Consider the following 14,748-nt stretch of genomic DNA (forward strand, 5'->3'; position numbering starts at 1 on the left):
GAACTGAAGGGTCTGACCCGAAATTTGAGTGCGATATTTTGTTTCCGTGGGGGGCTAAATACAAAAAAAATTAACTTTTTGGAATTTTTCCTTGGGTTACAGCCTCATATATATCAGGTTGCCGAATTTCAAGTTCCTAGCTCATCTGGAAGGGTCTAACACGAAATTTCTTTGATTGGGCGGAAGGGGGGCTAAATATGAAAAATTTCAACTTTTTGGAATTTTTCCTTGGGTTGCAGCCTAAAAGCTATCAGACTGCCGAATTTCAAGTTCCTAGCTCACCTGGAAGTGGGCAAACATTAATGTCAGTGAGTGAGTGAGTGAGTGAGTTAGCCTTGCGGCTTTATATATATATAATATAATAAGATAAGATAGTCAGGCAATGTGCACGCTGAATAGTGCAGGCTTTCGTTTGGAAATTGATTGCGAGCAAACGGTGCATCGTATCGCGGTACGGTTTGCGGCGTTAGGCGGCCCTTTTAGTGGTCTACATTACTGTCTTTGGCGCTTTCTCCTACCCCGCATATTTATGCCATAGAGGAGGTGAACGTTTCGATCCATGTCAAATTTCGCCCACTTTTCACAAATTGAAAAATAATTTTTCCAACTTGGCAGACAGCTACAGCCTTGAACCTTTGCAGGCACGTTGACGATGAAACGGCCTATAATTTCGGTTATTTGAGGTTTTACCGTATCTCAACGGGTTTCGCCATAAATTGCTTAAGAATCATCAATTAGGCCGAAATTTCAGTAGTGTTTCCACATGTACCCTCCGTTTTCCCATACTTGCAAGGCAGCTAGAATAACGAAAGTCGGTCTACATATGGCCAATGCCGTTGCCAAGGAGCGTGCTGAATTTCGTTCATCTATCTATCATACGAGTGTGTGAATCAGAAAATAATTTATGGAAATTTAACAAAATTTTGCGAAACCGGGAAAATGAAGCTCAATCTAAGGTAGAAGGGGTCGAGATACGACAAAAAGTCATAAGACCAAAGTTGTAGATCTCTTAATTTTAGGGGACGAAAGTGCAATCCGTTCATTGATAGCAATTACCGTTCGGCCACAAGAGAGCTCGAAACGAAAGCCTGCACCGTCCTATATATTGATTCGGTGGGAGGGGGTTAATTATTAAAAATTTTAGCTTTTCGGATTTTTTCCAGGGGTTACAGCCTAATAACTATCAGAATGCTGAATTTCAAGTTCCTAGCTCATCTGGAAGGATCTACCCCGAAATTTTAGTCCGAAAATTTGATTGGGTGGAGGGGGGCCAAATAGGAAATGATTCAGCTATTTGCATTTTTTCCTGGTGTTACAGCGGAATAGCTATCAGATTACCGAATTTCAAGTTCCTAGCTCATCTGGAACTGAAGGGTCTGACCCGAAATTTGAGTGCGATATTTTGTTTCCGTGGGGGGCTAAATACAAAAAAAATTAACTTTTTGGAATTTTTCCTTGGGTTACAGCCTCATATATATCAGGTTGCCGAATTTCAAGTTCCTAGCTCATCTGGAAGGGTCTAACACGAAATTTCTTTGATTGGGCGGAAGGGGGGCTAAATATGAAAAATTTCAACTTTTTGGAATTTTTCCTTGGGTTGCAGCCTAAAAGCTATCAGACTGCCGAATTTCAAGTTCCTAGCTCACCTGGAAGTGGGCAAACATTAATGTCAGTGAGTGAGTGAGTGAGTGAGTTAGCCTTGCGGCTTTATATATATATAATATAATAAGATAAGATAGTCGGGCAATGTGCACGCTGAATAGTGCAGGCTTTCGTTTGGAAATTGATTGCGAGCAAACGGTGCATCGTATCGCGGTACGGTTTGCGGCGTTAGGCGGCCCTTTTAGTGGTCTACATTACTGTCTTTGGCGCTTTCTCCTACCCCGCATATTTATGCCATAGAGGAGGTGAACGTTTCGATCCATGTCAAATTTCGCCCACTTTTCACAAATTGAAAAATAATTTTTCCAACTTGGCAGACAGCTACAGCCTTGAACCTTTGCAGGCACGTTGACGATGAAACGGCCTATAATTTCGGTTATTTGAGGTTTTACCGTATCTCAACGGGTTTCGCCATAAATTGCTTAAGAATCATCAATTAGGCCGAAATTTCAGTAGTGTTTCCACATGTACCCTCCGTTTTCCCATACTTGCAAGGCAGCTAGAATAACGAAAGTCGGTCTACATATGGCCAATGCCGTTGCCAAGGAGCGTGCTGAATTTCGTTCATCTATCTATCATACGAGTGTGTGAATCAGAAAATAATTTATGGAAATTTAACAAAATTTTGCGAAACCGGGAAAATGAAGCTCAATCTAAGGTAGAAGGGGTCGAGATACGACAAAAAGTCATAAGACCAAAGTTGTAGATCTCTTAATTTTAGGGGACGAAAGTGCAATCCGTTCATTGATAGCAATTACCGTTCGGCCACAAGAGAGCTCGAAACGAAAGCCTGCACCGTCCTATATATTGATTCGGTGGGAGGGGGTTAATTATTAAAAATTTTAGCTTTTCGGATTTTTTCCAGGGGTTACAGCCTAATAACTATCAGAATGCTGAATTTCAAGTTCCTAGCTCATCTGGAAGGATCTACCCCGAAATTTTAGTCCGAAAATTTGATTGGGTGGAGGGGGGCCAAATAGGAAATGATTCAGCTATTTGCATTTTTTCCTGGTGTTACAGCGGAATAGCTATCAGATTACCGAATTTCAAGTTCCTAGCTCATCTGGAACTGAAGGGTCTGACCCGAAATTTGAGTGCGATATTTTGTTTCCGTGGGGGGCTAAATACAAAAAAAATTAACTTTTTGGAATTTTTCCTTGGGTTACAGCCTCATATATATCAGGTTGCCGAATTTCAAGTTCCTAGCTCATCTGGAAGGGTCTAACACGAAATTTCTTTGATTGGGCGGAAGGGGGGCTAAATATGAAAAATTTCAACTTTTTGGAATTTTTCCTTGGGTTGCAGCCTAAAAGCTATCAGACTGCCGAATTTCAAGTTCCTAGCTCACCTGGAAGTGGGCAAACATTAATGTCAGTGAGTGAGTGAGTGAGTGAGTTAGCCTTGCGGCTTTATATATATATAATATAATAAGATAAGATAGTCGGGCAATGTGCACGCTGAATAGTGCAGGCTTTCGTTTGGAAATTGATTGCGAGCAAACGGTGCATCGTATCGCGGTACGGTTTGCGGCGTTAGGCGGCCCTTTTAGTGGTCTACATTACTGTCTTTGGCGCTTTCTCCTACCCCGCATATTTATGCCATAGAGGAGGTGAACGTTTCGATCCATGTCAAATTTCGCCCACTTTTCACAAATTGAAAAATAATTTTTCCAACTTGGCAGACAGCTACAGCCTTGAACCTTTGCAGGCACGTTGACGATGAAACGGCCTATAATTTCGGTTATTTGAGGTTTTACCGTATCTCAACGGGTTTCGCCATAAATTGCTTAAGAATCATCAATTAGGCCGAAATTTCAGTAGTGTTTCCACATGTACCCTCCGTTTTCCCATACTTGCAAGGCAGCTAGAATAACGAAAGTCGGTCTACATATGGCCAATGCCGTTGCCAAGGAGCGTGCTGAATTTCGTTCATCTATCTATCATACGAGTGTGTGAATCAGAAAATAATTTATGGAAATTTAACAAAATTTTGCGAAACCGGGAAAATGAAGCTCAATCTAAGGTAGAAGGGGTCGAGATACGACAAAAAGTCATAAGACCAAAGTTGTAGATCTCTTAATTTTAGGGGACGAAAGTGCAATCCGTTCATTGATAGCAATTACCGTTCGGCCACAAGAGAGCTCGAAACGAAAGCCTGCACCGTCCTATATATTGATTCGGTGGGAGGGGGTTAATTATTAAAAATTTTAGCTTTTCGGATTTTTTCCAGGGGTTACAGCCTAATAACTATCAGAATGCTGAATTTCAAGTTCCTAGCTCATCTGGAAGGATCTACCCCGAAATTTTAGTCCGAAAATTTGATTGGGTGGAGGGGGGCCAAATAGGAAATGATTCAGCTATTTGCATTTTTTCCTGGTGTTACAGCGGAATAGCTATCAGATTACCGAATTTCAAGTTCCTAGCTCATCTGGAACTGAAGGGTCTGACCCGAAATTTGAGTGCGATATTTTGTTTCCGTGGGGGGCTAAATACAAAAAAAATTAACTTTTTGGAATTTTTCCTTGGGTTACAGCCTCATATATATCAGGTTGCCGAATTTCAAGTTCCTAGCTCATCTGGAAGGGTCTAACACGAAATTTCTTTGATTGGGCGGAAGGGGGGCTAAATATGAAAAATTTCAACTTTTTGGAATTTTTCCTTGGGTTGCAGCCTAAAAGCTATCAGACTGCCGAATTTCAAGTTCCTAGCTCACCTGGAAGTGGGCAAACATTAATGTCAGTGAGTGAGTGAGTGAGTGAGTTAGCCTTGCGGCTTTATATATATATAATATAATAAGATAAGATAGTCGGGCAATGTGCACGCTGAATAGTGCAGGCTTTCGTTTGGAAATTGATTGCGAGCAAACGGTGCATCGTATCGCGGTACGGTTTGCGGCGTTAGGCGGCCCTTTTAGTGGTCTACATTACTGTCTTTGGCGCTTTCTCCTACCCCGCATATTTATGCCATAGAGGAGGTGAACGTTTCGATCCATGTCAAATTTCGCCCACTTTTCACAAATTGAAAAATAATTTTTCCAACTTGGCAGACAGCTACAGCCTTGAACCTTTGCAGGCACGTTGACGATGAAACGGCCTATAATTTCGGTTATTTGAGGTTTTACCGTATCTCAACGGGTTTCGCCATAAATTGCTTAAGAATCATCAATTAGGCCGAAATTTCAGTAGTGTTTCCACATGTACCCTCCGTTTTCCCATACTTGCAAGGCAGCTAGAATAACGAAAGTCGGTCTACATATGGCCAATGCCGTTGCCAAGGAGCGTGCTGAATTTCGTTCATCTATCTATCATACGAGTGTGTGAATCAGAAAATAATTTATGGAAATTTAACAAAATTTTGCGAAACCGGGAAAATGAAGCTCAATCTAAGGTAGAAGGGGTCGAGATACGACAAAAAGTCATAAGACCAAAGTTGTAGATCTCTTAATTTTAGGGGACGAAAGTGCAATCCGTTCATTGATAGCAATTACCGTTCGGCCACAAGAGAGCTCGAAACGAAAGCCTGCACCGTCCTATATATTGATTCGGTGGGAGGGGGTTAATTATTAAAAATTTTAGCTTTTCGGATTTTTTCCAGGGGTTACAGCCTAATAACTATCAGAATGCTGAATTTCAAGTTCCTAGCTCATCTGGAAGGATCTACCCCGAAATTTTAGTCCGAAACTTTGATTGGGTGGAGGGGGGCCAAATAGGAAATGATTCAGCTATTTGCATTTTTTCCTGGTGTTACAGCGGAATAGCTATCAGATTACCGAATTTCAAGTTCCTAGCTCATCTGGAACTGAAGGGTCTGACCCGAAATTTGAGTGCGATATTTTGTTTCCGTGGGGGGCTAAATACAAAAAAAATTAACTTTTTGGAATTTTTCCTTGGGTTACAGCCTCATATATATCAGGTTGCCGAATTTCAAGTTCCTAGCTCATCTGGAAGGGTCTAACACGAAATTTCTTTGATTGGGCGGAAGGGGGGCTAAATATGAAAAATTTCAACTTTTTGGAATTTTTCCTTGGGTTGCAGCCTAAAAGCTATCAGACTGCCGAATTTCAAGTTCCTAGCTCACCTGGAAGTGGGCAAACATTAATGTCAGTGAGTGAGTGAGTGAGTGAGTTAGCCTTGCGGCTTTATATATATATAATAAGATAAGATAGAGCCAGGCAATGTGCACGCTAAATAGTGCAGGCTTTCGTTTGGAAATTGATTGCGAACAAACGGTGCGTCGTATCGAGGTACGGATTGCGGCGTTAGACGACCCTTGTAGTGGTCTACATTACTGTTTTAGGCGCTTTCTCCTATCCCGCATATTTCTGCCATAGAAAGAGGTGAACGTTTCGATCCATGTCAAATTTCGCCCACTTCTCACAAATTGAAAAATACTTTTGCCAACTTGGCAGACAGCTACAGTCTTGAAACTTTGCAGGCAGATTGACGATGAAACGACCTATAATTTTGGTTATTTGAGGTTTTGCCGTATCTCAACGGGTTTCGCCATAAATTGCTTAAGAACCATAAAATAGGCCGAAATTTCAATATTGTTTCCACATGTACCCTCCGTTTTCCCACACTTGCAAGGCAGCTAGAATAACGAAAGTCGGTCTACATATGGCCAATGACGTTGCCAAGGAGCGTCCTGAATTTCGTTCATCTATCCATCTTATGAGTGTGAGAATCAGTAAAAACCTTTATGGAAATTTAACAAAAATGACCGAAACCGGGAAAATGAAGCTCAATCTAAGGTAGAAGGAGTCGAGATACGACAAAAAGTCATAGGACCAAAGTTGTAGATCTCTTCATTTTAGCGGCCGAAAGTGCAGTCCGTTTATTGATAACAATTACCGTTTAGCCACAAGAGAGCTCGAAACGAAAGCCTGCACCGTGATTTAATTTGGCTTAATATTTCGTATTTTTTAGTGGATGAAATATTAAATATTTTAACTTTTTGCAATTTGTACGTCGGTTACAGGCTAGGAGCTAGAACTTTGCCAAATATTAATTTCGTAGGGCACTGCATCACGGTATCCGCCATTTTGTTTGGGGGGAGGGGGGCAAAAATTTAAAATTTAAAATTTTTGGAATTTTTCCGTGGGTTACACGCTAATAGCTATCACCTTGCCAAATTTCAAGTTTCTAGCGCATCTGGAACTGAAGGATCTAACCCGAAATTTTTTATTCCGTGGGGGGCTACGTACACAAAAATTTGAACTTTTTGGAATTTTTCCTTGGGTTACAGCCTAATATCTATCAGGTTGCCGAATTTCAAGTTCCTAGCTCATATGGAAGGGTCTAACACGAAATTTCTTTGATTGGGCGGAAGGGGGGCTAAATATAAAAAAATTGTACTTTTTGCAATTCTTCCTTGGGTTGCAGCCTAAGAGCTACCAGACTGCCGAATTTCAAGTTCCTAGCTCACCTGGAAGTGGGCAAACATTAATGTCAGTGAGTGAGTCAGTCAGTCAGTCAGTCAGTTAGCCTTGCGGCTTTATATATATATGATAAGATAAGATATAAGATAGAGCCGGGCAATGTGCACGCTAAATAGTGCAGACTTCCATTTGGAAATTCATTGCGTCCAAACGGTAAGTCGTATCGAGGTAAGGATTTCACCATCGGACGTCCCATTTAGTCGCCTACAGTACTGTGTGGAGCATTCTCTCGTATCTCGCCTATTTATACCATATAAAGGGGTGAACGTTTCGATCCATATCAAATTTCGTCCGCTTAGCAACAGTTGAAAAATAATTTTGCCAACATAGCAGACAGCTACAGTCTTGAAACTTTGCAGGCTGGTTAACGATGAAACGACCTATAATTTTGGTTATTTGAGGTTTTGCCGTATCTCAACGGGGTTCGCCATAAATTGCTTAGGAATCATAAATTAGGCCGAAATTTCAATATTGTTTCCACATGTACGCTCCGTTTTCCCATACTTGCAAGGCAGCTAGAATAACGAAAGTCGGTCTACATATGGCCAATGACGTTGCCAAGGAGCGTCCTGAATTTCGTTCATCTATCCATCTTATGAGTGTGTGAATCAGTAAAATCATTTATGGAAATTTAACAAAAATTACCGAAACCGGGAAAACGAAGCTCAATCTAAGGTAGAAGGAGTCGAGATACGATAAAAAGTCATAGGACCAAAGTTGTAGATCTCTTCATTTTAGGTGCCGAAAGTGCAGTCCGTTTATTGATAACAATTACCGTTTAGCCACAAGAGAGCTCGAAACGAAAGCCTGCACCGTGATTTAATTTGGCTTAAAATTTCGAATTTTTTAGTGGATGAAATATGAAATATTTTAACTTTTTGCAATTTCTACATCGGTTACAGGCTAGGAGCTAGAACTTTGCCAAATATTAATTTTGTAGGGCACTGCATCACGGTATCCGCCATTTTGTTTGAGGGGAGGGGGCAAAAATTTAAAATGTAAAATTTTTGGAATTTTTCCGTAGGCTACACGCTAATAGCTATCACCTTGCCAAATTTCAAGTTTCTAGCGCATCTGGAACTGAAGGATCTAACCCGAAACTTTTTTATTCCGTGGGGGGGCTACGTACACAAAAATTTGAACTTTTTGGAATTTTTCCTTGGGTTACAGCCTAATATCTATCAGGTTGCCGAATTTCAAGTTCCTAGCTCATCTGGAAGGGTCTAACACGAAATTTCTTTGATTGGGCGGAAGGGGGGCTAAATATAAAAAAATTGTACTTTTAGCAATTTTTCCTTGGGTTGCAGCCTACAAGCTATTAGACTGCCGAATTTCAAGTTCCTAGCTCACTTGGAAGTGGGCAAACATTAATGTCAGTCAGTCAGTCAGTGAGTCAGTTAGCCTTGTGGCTTTATATATATAAGATATGTAATGGGTGTAACTCTTGATCTGGTCGTTCAAGTGTATTTCTCTTTACTTAATTGAATTATTTGTATAGGTTCTGTTTATCTCACAACCACCTAGATCGTGCGTAAAATGCTAAAGTGAAGGCATTTTCTAATGACTACTGAAGTTGTATGGCTGCCCTTTTGTTGGTGTGTCACGTGAGTTGTCGCCATGGTAACTTAGAGTAAGCGTTTTGTGGGCGTATGCCCTGTTGATTTTGACATTTGAGTGTCGCGTTCGTTGTTGATGGTGACATTTGAAGTACACCGTGTGTTATCACGATTGATTGGTTTGATTGGTTTGATTTGGCTGATTGTATTTTAATTTACCTACCGTTCAAAGAGTTTTAGAATTTTAAAACTTGTGATTATTCAATTATTTGGTCGGGGACTTTTCCTCTGCATATTTCTTTACCTCTCTCCTTGCTTATTTAACCTTCGTTTCCGCCTGGATCGTTGTGTCATTTTAATTTCAGGTTACTCTGGTAGTCGTTGGGAATTGCTTTGACTTTAATTGCCTAATCATCGTTTCTGAGAGCCAGCGATGGTTATTTATGTAAGGTTATTTACTAAAGTATTAATTTGATGATATTTTAAAAAGGATCCTATTTTTCATAATTATTAATTTATCTTCGAAACCTAACTCAAGGTTTACTTATTGTTCACGCTGATTTATTTCAAGGACTTAGATAATCAGTAGTTAGATTACTTTCTTAATTTCAATTATTCGTTGTTGTCGGAGTTTGAGGTAATTTATTTTTTAATTAAAGAATTCTCTCATTGGAATAAGTCTCGTTATTTCAGTCATAATAATAATAATAATAATAATAATAATAATAATAAGGTAAAATGTACCTCGCGTTCCGCTCGGCCTCGTGTGTCCAGCCTTCTACACCATGCGACGACTTTACTTGGGATCATGAGTTGGTAAGTCTTTCTGAAATATTTTGTTATTGTTTTAATGTTTACTGGTCCCTGGTAGTGCGAAGTGCTCTCACTGCGTTAAGTATTGCTTGGTGGTGAGATCTTTTAATGTAATTTTGTAAACTGGTGGTTTCGATTTAGAATTATCGGCGAAGCCTGAGGACTCTGTTTCTATTTCCTACTAAGAAATACTGTATGTAAAGTAAGGGAACAAAGAGTGATGGCTCTCTGTCGTTTCCCTTTGAACCTTGCATTGGGTGACCAAGGATTTCAACCTCTAAATTTTGTAAACCTTGTCTCAGCTTTAAATGTTCCTCCTTTAGTCACAACGTATACTATAGGATTAGCCTCTGTATCATCGGGCCATAAGCCCACTTAGGTTTCTAACAATTTCTATAAGGAGCGCTGGTGTTTCGCCTGCTTGCCTTTTGTTTACTTCCAGTTATAGGCAACCTTTTCTTTTACTGTTAAGACCATGTAGTATGGGCAATTACGCCCATGTTTACTCTGTAACAGTTTCTTTGTTTTGATTCCCTTTAGAAACAGTGGTCAACCTTCTTGTAGAGTAAGTGATAAGCCCAAACAGGGGGCAACCGTGTCTGAACACTCTAAAGTGGGTTACCTGGTGTAATTAAGTGTATCAAAAGTGACTACCTCTGCGAGGCTAGACTGTGATGTTCTGAAGATCAGATTTCTGTTTAATGTAACCGCTTGGAGCCAACTTTGCTGTTGTATATTATTGTACCTATCTGGAGAAATTATGCTCTTCTCTACGTAAATTTAACAAACTAGTAATTATCACAAGTTTTTGTACCTGTTGTCCGGACTTCTAAATCTTAGATATTGTTAGGGCTGGTGAGCTCGTTAATATCCTGTTATATTGTTTGTAATTCATTCACATTATCCATCTCTCAGGTTTAACAAAAGAAATAAATAAAATTTCCAAATGTTAAATTCTGCTCTAGTTAATTCCTTGTCTAACCATTCAACCCAGGCGCTTCCGATTCCTCTGTGAGTTGCGGAATCTCCGTAACGCTTATTTTGTTATTAGTCTATTATTATTATTACAAATTTCAAATGTACAATTTAATGCTGGATAACTGACTAATGTAAACGACGTGGAAGATTCTCATTTTTATATTGTTGGCATTTTATTAACATTATTAAGTTTCACTATCCGCTCAAAATTTAGAAATATATTACGTGTCACCGACCTAAAAGACTAAGGGAACAATTGACTGTGAGAGATGTAAATCTACTTCCGTTTGATTACAATAATATATACTCCATTCATTCTGTAGGCTATGATTATCAATTATGTGATATTTCCAAATTTTAAGAGGTATAATAATAATAATAATAATAATAATAATAATAATAATAATAATAATAATAAAAATAATAATTTATTTTGGCAAGAATTGACATCATAAAATTTGTAATAGAGTATTAAGGAACTTGCATCTTACGTCGTCAAAGGAAACATACCTCTAAATTCTTCATACGTTGCGGAACGTCAACTTATGCACTCTATGTAGCAATTAGATGACGCCGTTTGCAACTCTGTCGAACACGTCTGGTAATATATTTTCAAATATAATGTACCAAATTAAGTGCTAAATGTAATAAATCGTTAGTTAGTGATTGCAACGTTAGAAAATTGGTTTGCTTCAGTTATTAATATCCTGCAATAATGTTGACCTGTTGATATGTTTATGAAGTCTATGTGTCATAATTAACTGCTATTGAAGTAGCACAGATATGTTAGCAGAATGAGAAATGTTTTTTATGTTTTCGTGAGTGGTACAATATTAGGATTATTTCAACGTTGCACTCACCTCATATCTCGTCCTGCATGCCGATCTAAGTCGCGGTTAATTGGTGGTTTAATACACTTTTTACTTCGCTTACTCTATTCTTGAAATAAGAGGGGTAGGATATATCTTACAATTGTCGAACTTAGCGGTGTTCAGTCTGAAATATGACAAGATTTCAGCGAATGTGATTAACTCATGAAAGTTCTAATACGGTGGTGAGCCGTATGATGACAATGCATGTACATAATTGAGTTACTATACCATATTGATATACATAACTCACTTTTACCAAGATAAGAAATATAAACAGTTCAGGGAGTGTTTGTAATGTATAGCTATTGAGAGCAGCCACACGTGTTCTTTTGATCCGAAAGGTTCGTTTACATTTTCAGTTAGTGACAAATATTCATTTGTTACATGAAGTGGACATATCTTATGGTATAGCACGCAATTGAAACAATTCGCTTGAAAAGATAATACAAATAATGTTCGCAGATGGCAGCGCTAAGAGCATATGGTATAATTGAAACTGGAATTCCTTATTTTATTTCAGAATCTTCCTTCAGCATCTACAGGCTGTCTTGATGGAAAAGGTTACCGAACAATGATAAATTAATTACATTAAAGTAAATAATAATAATAATAATAATAATAATAATAATAATAATAATAATAATAATAATAATAATAATCATTATGAAAGCGGGAAATCAGTGAAGCGTTCCTGTGGTCAACAGCAATCGCAAACCCACCATAACAATTTGTGACGTCAGACGTGTGAACATCCGATGGATATCCTACTGATATGCCTTAAGTTACCTCCATGCAGTCACGATGGTCCTTGCAGGAGTACAAAATAAAGGCTCCCTCTATCCGTGACCTTGTCTTTAAGTGGGATGGAGTAGTTAGCTCTATGAACGACGCAGGAGTTGACCTGCTACTCAGTTTTGGTGTATGGTGAGTGAACCTCAGGGCCATGTACAGCTCAAAAAGTGGAAATTCATTTGTGAACTTCTTTTGGACTTTCTCAAGGGGTATCGAACCCAGGTCGCTCCTGGTGAAACAAGCATGTACTCTTCAAAAGGTTCCCTTTCAAAATTCCTCATTTCTGACCTGAATATTAATTCCTCCATAAAGGTCTCTTGCAACTTCTTATTTTCAGTTTTCGTAATTACAATATTGGTATTTTTATTGAGGCTGGCCAATCATGTCAGCTTTCAGCTTTGCTCTCTTGGTCCTATGTTCTCCACATGGCATATTAAGGCATGGCTGTCACATCTACCAGGTTTCTATGATGTTCGTCTTCTATCACACGTAATAAAACTAACAGTCCCCACAGGTCCGCCCGCGTTAGTTACATTTGTGCATTGGTGGTAACAACAGTGAACAGTTCAAAATCTTATATTTATCACTTTTTAAAATATCTTCCTCCGCAGCATCTGCATCAATTATCGTGTCGAGGATCGTAACGTGGAAATGTGACTTTTTCCAGGACCTGTACTTTAACAGATTAGGCAGTGTATGCCGGACGTACTTTTCCTGTGCTCCTATTTACCTTCAGTGCTCTTGTACTCAAATTCAGATTTTCTGTAAGTCCATTTTGATATTTGCACCCCTTACAGATACGAAAGGAGATGAAGAATGTTACACTTAATCTGAGTGCTTGGACCGAAATGCTCCTTTAACACTGCCAAAGGACGAATGTTTGGCAAGCTGTTAGAGGTAAGGTTAAAATATATGTGCATATTTCTATACGAAATGTAATTGTGTAATTGGACATTCTGTATGGTCCTCTTTTTTATAAAACATTATTTTACGCATTAGTTTGGATATCGGATAAAGCAGGCGTCAAAACAAATATTTTTCGTGTAAAAACTCTTACAGTTAGGAAGAAAATGCCCCATGAACTTTTTTGTTGAAAATTTGAATTCTAAGCACACATTGTGAGCTCTATTCTTGTAAATTAGGTTAACAGATGGGAATTATTAGATTAACAGGCAGCGTATTCACCCTTAAAGATCCCGGATGACATGCTGTCTCCCCTGCGAACCATGTGACCTTGCCGCGGTTGGGAGGCTTGCGTGTCCCAAAGAAACAGACAGCCGAGCCGCAGGTGCAACACGGATGGGTATCTGTTGAGAGACCAGACTAAGGAATGGTTCATCGAAAGAGGGGTAGCAGCCTTTCGGAAGTTGCAAGGGCAGAATCTGGATGATTGACTGATATGGCCTTGTAATAATACTCAACACGGCTTGGCTGTGTTGATACTGCTACACGGCTGAAAGCAACGGGAAACTACAGCCGTAACTAACTCCCTAGGACATGCAGCTCTCTCTGTATGAATGATGTACTGATTATGGCTTCCTCCCGGGTAAAATATTCCGGAGGTAAACTAGTCCCCCTTTCGGATCTCCGGGTGGGGACTACACAAGAGGGGGCGATCATCAGGAAGATGGATGCTGACATGCTGCGAGTCGGAGCGTGGAATGTTAGAAGTTCGAAATGTTGTGGTAGATTAGAGAATCTGAAAAGGGAGAAGGATACACTAAAGTTAGATGTAGTTGGTACAAGTGAGGTACGTTGCCAGGAAGAACAGGATTTTGGGTCAGGTGACTACCGAATTATCAACACAAAATCAAACAGAGGAAATGCAGGAGTTGGTTTAATAATGAACGGGGAAGTAGAGCAGCGGGTAAGCTACTACGACCAGCATAGTGTAACAGTAAATGTGGTACTTCGGTAGACACGAGACGCAGGGCGTGTGCCATTCGTTGAAGTGCGTATAGAGGGAGAGGGTTTGTTTAGAAATAAATCTTAAAATTTTTCCTCTGAGTTTATTAATAAATTCAAAGTCATGTCACCTCTGTACAGCAGATACAGTAGAAAATGTTCCTCGTCCTAGGGCTGGCGATGTCATTGGATTCCGGCAGCTCCTCCTTTTCCCATACCAGTGAACCACCATTCCTCCCCCGATGGAAGTTCTAGAAGATCCATTCGACGTCTTGAGGATCCATATTGTGCTGACGAAGGGCGTTCACGTGAATGAACATCGTTAAGCCTTGGGGCGAGTTAATGCAAAGACTGCTTCTGCACAGATGAGAGGAAAGTTTATCAATGGTTTTAACAAGGTTCAAACACGAAAAAAAAATGTATCTTTGAGAGTTTATCACACGGTGAAATGTCACTAAATTTTGTCCCGTGTTAAATGAAAAGAAGGCCACTAAACTCGAATGAGCATGTAAGTTTAATACTCATAAAATAAAAGTCCACTCGAAACTTATCGTCGAATTTTAACAGAGTCACTTGAAGTTTGTGGCACTTGGCATAATGTAAAGTTATGCTGCACGACTTAGTTCTTAGTTTGAAGCACTGTTCAACGTAATTTAATTGGATTAGAAAATAAAGATGTTTCACTCGTGAATTCGAACTCATTCACGTATTGATAATAACATGAAATTAAAAGA

Source organism: Anabrus simplex, chromosome 5 (assembly GCF_040414725.1).
Source record: "Anabrus simplex isolate iqAnaSimp1 chromosome 5, ASM4041472v1, whole genome shotgun sequence".
NCBI lineage: Eukaryota > Metazoa > Arthropoda > Insecta > Orthoptera > Tettigoniidae > Anabrus > Anabrus simplex.